Below are 6,041 nucleotides of genomic sequence, written 5' to 3'. Positions count from 1 at the left end.
TCTCTCACTCACTCACTCCCTCCTCCTCTGTTTCTCTCACTCACTCCTCCCTCCTCTCTGTTTCTCTCACTCACTCCTCCCTCCTCTCTGTTTCTCTCACTCACTCCTCCCTCCTCTCTGTTTCTCTCACTCACTCCTCCCTCCTCTCTACTTAGCCTACTCCCCTTTGTCCTAGCCTAGCTTTGTCTACTCTAACTTTTGCCTTATTCTAGTTCCTTTTACGCATGCTCTCCTTTTACTACTCTATTCCCTGATTCTGCTGCTATTTTACCCCTTTTCTCTGAAACTTCTTGGGTCTTTTCTATGTTTGTACTGTTCTAGAAATCTACCCCCTCCATCTATCCTTTTATATTCACTTTATCTCTCACCTTTCTTTCTCAGCTGTCCTCTTGTTCTAGATACTTTTACCTTGTGTTCCTACGACCCCATGATCCACCCTTTTCCTTTATCCTGCCCTTAAATCCTGGCCACGGACAAGTAGGAAGATCCTGGAGGACATACGACATACGGATCGGCTGTCACCCCCCATATTTCTTGCCCTTTCTGATGTTCACTTTGGCCATTAGACTGACATTACTTAAAAAAATGTACAATTTAAATACAATCTTCTTTTTGTTAACGATTAACACCTCCTTTTTAATTTTTATTTGTCGGGCCTTTTAGATGTTATTGTTTTTGTTTACCAGAGTGCCGCTCTTATTTGTTTGTTAATTGGTAATTTAATTTACTTGCCAAGCATGATTTTAGTTTTGCTATTTCTATATTGATCTCTTACCTGCTCATTTTAGTTTATTTGCTGAGCCAACAGACGCTTTGTTTGCCTGTTTGTTTGTTCGTACGGTAGTCTTCGATTTCCAGTCACAAATGTTTTGGTATATTTCCCTCTCTTGCTACTTATCGAGCACTAACTTTGTACCTTTATATTGTGTTCTGTGACTTTTTATTTTGTTTTTATGATTCTAGGAGGCTGATTACGTGTTTTATTTACCGTATTACTTCTGCCATAATTATTTTTTTTGTTCGTTTTACCTTTTCAGTTTTATTATTTGTGAGTTTTATAATTAAATTTTACTTTTTACCAGTTCTTTAGTGTGTTTTATGTTATCCCCCAACCAAATTGTATTGTAAATATCCGTTTTTATCAAAACTCTGTATTCCTTTGTTTCCCCCCGCATAGATAAAGGGGGAGAGTCCGACTAATAAACAGTGTTAAGACGAACGTGTGTTTGCGTATTCCCCCCTGGATCTTACAGTGCCATGGCGACGGACCCGAAAGAGAAAAGGTTGGACCTGTCCTGACTATTGCCTTAGTTGGAAAAGCTGGGTGTGTTACATGGTAATAGTAGGTATGAGAATACAACACCACTCAATCACAGACAGCCCTAACTTCCTTGAGGGCTTGTGAGGGATATGTATATTGCAATACTGTGTTTTTTGTTTTGTTTTTTTTAGAGTAAACAGGGCCCACCTATCCCGGCCCTTACTCCTTTCATCCCGCTTTATGGGGCACCGCCATATTTGACGGTGTGGTGAAAGGGCTCTGCCCACGGATACCCTTACACCACCAAGTGGCAACATAGCCATCACCCGTTCGCATATGTGAATCCGGGGCGTTCTTGTATCTGAGAATACGTCACACAACATGACCATTAGTATCTACTTTTCTCTGTATAGTTAAGTACCGAATATGTCTCTTTATCCTGAATACGTCTAACGGATAATTAATCCCATGAAACAAAATAAGTTGTAGTGTTTTCTCTGAGACTCAAAAAAAATGTGTCTAAATATATTGTCAACGTGTTTCTATTAATACCTGCCCTTTTCACTAGATCCTTATAAATAGTTGGAATCTGTTATTCTCCAGTCGCAACATTTCTTCTAATTGGTCATTGTCTTATAAAAGTTCGTGTTCATTCTTCATCTACATATGTTCTTCGGTTATATATGATATTAGTTTACCTAATTATTATTCCCATTAATATATAACTATTTTCACGATCATTATTATCAGTATTATTGCTATTGTTATTATCATTATTATTATTATTGTCGTGATCTACAAAGATAACCTTCGACCCCTTTGTACGAAATATTTAAGCTGCCACCACCTCGTTAATTCGTCCAGGAACGTAAGTTTCATGTTCGGAAAGTGAGAGGCATGTAGAAGAGTGTAAGTAGAGTTAAAAGAAAGCAAGTGTAAGTGTATAGAAGGTACCAAGGTTAGAGGGTCAACACTGGTTAGCGTGTTTATGCCGAGATGGAGTGCGTGTCGATTGTGCAGACTTATGGTATCAAAGAAGTTAATCAATTTACTTAAGTCCTTGGAACGCATAGGGGAGACATTATGGAGACTTAAAAGTCAGTGATTATGGTTCACACACACCAAAAAAAAAGTTTATTAAAAGCAGAAATTCTTAAATTCAAATACACAAGACAATACAAAAAAAAAAAAAAAAAAAAAAAAAGAGAAACACCCTCCATAATCCCAAAAACAGGTGGGAGTAAAAGTACAAAAAACTTAACATCAAAAAGGAACAACCCTAAAATTCAGCAGGTGAATGAGCACTTGAACAAGATAAACATGAACACTGAACGGCAAAGATAAAATAAAGAGCACATCACCTCATTAAAATTAGCGAAAAAAAGGTAAAAGATGCCATCTTACCGCCCTTTCCTTTAAATCCTCGCGACCAGGGACCAAACGCCTCACGGCTAAAAGATGCTCTCCCCCTTGACCTGGCCAGTCGGGACTTATATATAACCCTCCCAGCCAGCATGAATAAAAAATGAGGGGAATCTCGGGTCAAACAAGGTGAAGGTCGCTTAGCTGTCAAGAGATGGCGGTGTCTTCCCCTCTTAATAAAATGCCCTTTCCCTTAAAAAAAAAAGACTATTTGATTTAAAAGCAATCTTAAAATATGTAAAAAAAAGTTCAAAACTTTACTAAACATGGTAAAAAGATGATTATATGATACCCCATGAGGCAAAATGTGCTCTTCTGTGCAGTTTAGGTTTAGAGAAAACGAGAATAAAAATACAAATGAATATAGTTCACACCATAAAACAATTCCAACACCAAAAACATATGTAACACCATAAAACATAACATCTTTTCCCCTCCCCAGCTTCCCAGACACGGGTCATCCACGGGCATGGGCGGCTTCGCGTTTTTGGTTTTCAGAAGGGAGACTCGTTCTGTCCTCCGGTTCCTCCGCCACTTGGCTGGAGATTCACTACATTATCACCATCATCAGCCATTATAGTCATTAGCATTATCATTGCCATTAATATCAACATTATCATCACTGTCATTATCATCTTAATAATTATTATTGTTACCATTACTATTGCTACTATTATCATCATTATTTTTTTTATCATTATTGTCATTATCATTATCACTAACGTTAGTATTATTATCAGCAGCAGCAGAATTAATATACTATCATTTAATTGTTATCATCAATATCATTACTACACACGTACATTATCATACTCACCATTATAGGCACCTTCACCAGTAGGAGGTCTTGGTCTGAAGGAAACAACTTATCGTGACAGGTTATTGTTAGCGACTTTTGAATCCTGATAATAAGTCATATGTTAGCACTGTGTTGGGGTTAACACGTATAATGGGTTTCATTAATCAAAAGAGAAAATCAAAATGTATTTCTCAATTCATTCAGTTCGACATTCGAACTCAAAAGTGAAATTGTGCATCTTGCCAGGCGCCGCCACATTAGGTTACTTACCAGGAGCGATTTTTTTTAATGGTTATTCTTCTGACTGCTTAATTCTGGTATTATATGTACTTACTAATTAAACACTATTATCTGATACATTCCAGTAACATAGTACTTGAAGTGATACCCATAAATCTACAAAAATATACATATATGATAATAAAAGAATATGACAATCTATTAATACTTTTAAAAAAATATATATATATTATGAAATAACCACATTACTCTGCCTTAACATTGAATTGGGTAATAATCTACACCGTTACTGCACCTACAACGGCCTTACTCCTACACATTTATGTAAAGACACAATACTAAGAGTTATTCACAAAGATAAAGGTCATAACAAAATCAGGGGAGTCAGCTGAGCTCAAGAGAAACACGAATATGCCAAAGGTATGAATGAGAATGTATTTCTGACGAAGATGTAATCGAAACCGATCAAATACATTTCTTGCATTGTGAAGATATTCATTTTCATTCATCCCTTTTATACATATGAATACGGTTATAAAACACGAATGTCTGAAGCAACTGCCATAGCGTCCCTCCGTCGCCTTCAGCGCCACCTCCCCTCACGCCGCTCTCCGACTGTTGCGAATTCTGGCTTTGTCTGCTTTCCGCCCTGCGCTCCATTGAAGACAAACGAAGAGGGGCATTACTAGTATGCCATTATCTTGACATTTCGACGGAAAAGGACGACACAGCAGCAACCTCTTGAGTTTGTAAGAGAGAGTAGGAGAGAGTAGGAGAGAGTAGGAGAGAGTAGGAGAGAGGGAGCGTCGAGCGGTTGCCCATGCCGTGCTCTACGAAAAAATCGATATTAACTAAATTATAGACATTTCCCTTCTCTACACGATAGGAATCTGTGTACGTATATATCTAGAACATAGTATTATGCAGTTCCCTACTATATTGAATCAAAGGCGGAAAGTGGTTAAGAAAATAATAATTTACGAATGCAGTTTCCCTGATGTGTGGTCCCCGTTAAAAGAATCTATGGCATGACCTGAAGTGCCCATTACAACACTATATCATTACAATCAATAAAAAAGACATACACAGTACAGAAATATATCTTGAAAATCCATAAAATCAAGTACCAGCGAATGTTGCAAGATAATCATTTAATCCCCCTAAATATATCGTTCCGCGTATTTTGAGCGCCTCTGTAGTATGAGCAAATTACTTCTTGTGAATATTCTGGCGTCAACGGCTCTCATGAAACCACTTTCGAGTAAGAAAAAGTTACTACCACTATCAGATGGCGGTTATTATTATTATTATTATTATTATTATTATTATTATTATTATTATTATTATTATTATTATTATTATTAATGTTATAGTTGTGATTGTTGTTGTTAATATTATTACTGTTACTATCATCATCGTCATCATCATCGTCATCATCATCATCATTATCATCATCCTGGTGTTATTTGATTCACAATAATAATTATGATGATGATGATGGTGATGATGATGATGATGATAAGGAGGAGGAGGAGGAAGAGAATAACACTAATAATGATAAAAACTGTAATAATAATAATGATGTTGTTATTACCATCATTATCATCATTATTATTATTATACTTACTATAATAATTATTATTGTTATCAATATTATAATTATTATTTTTGTCATTATCAGTAATACTATCAATATTACATTTTCAATTATTTCGTAATCTGATAATCTATCATAGTGTACCCAATTAGTAATCGCATTGTATAGGCATGATGATCATTATATGATACATTATATATAAGATAGGTTTGAAACGGAATATGAGCAGAGGTGGTGGGTATAAACAGTATAAATCTCATACTTCTTTCTTTGAACTAATTTTGTCTACGTAACTATGAAGATAACACCCAATGAAAATGAGTATCTACGATAGTTTCCATTTATACATAGTTGATGTATGTGTTAGAAAAGCATGATTAGTGTTTACAGGTGAATTCCTTCGTTGTGTTTAGGTGACCAGGTCAGGACAAATGACCTATTGCAAGTTGACAGCTAAGTCAGATCAGGTAATCAAAGGGAGGAAAGTCGAGAGAAAGAAAAGTAAGTATCCTTTTACACTGCGAGAAGGATGGGGTGGCAAAGAGGGGGGGGGGGGGGGGGATAGAAAGAGGAATGTGGTATGAAACACGCAAAAAATAACCGCTGATCAACGTTTGTACACTTATTTCAGATGGGAATCGTCTGGCTATGCGGTTCCTACACTTCTTTTTTTTTTTTTTTTTTTTTTTTACACACACGGGAACTACCGAGATCAGCTGTTT

This window comes from Penaeus chinensis, chromosome 17, assembly GCF_019202785.1.
Source record: "Penaeus chinensis breed Huanghai No. 1 chromosome 17, ASM1920278v2, whole genome shotgun sequence".
NCBI lineage: Eukaryota > Metazoa > Arthropoda > Malacostraca > Decapoda > Penaeidae > Penaeus > Penaeus chinensis.
Note: the sequence above shows the minus strand (reverse complement) of the source record.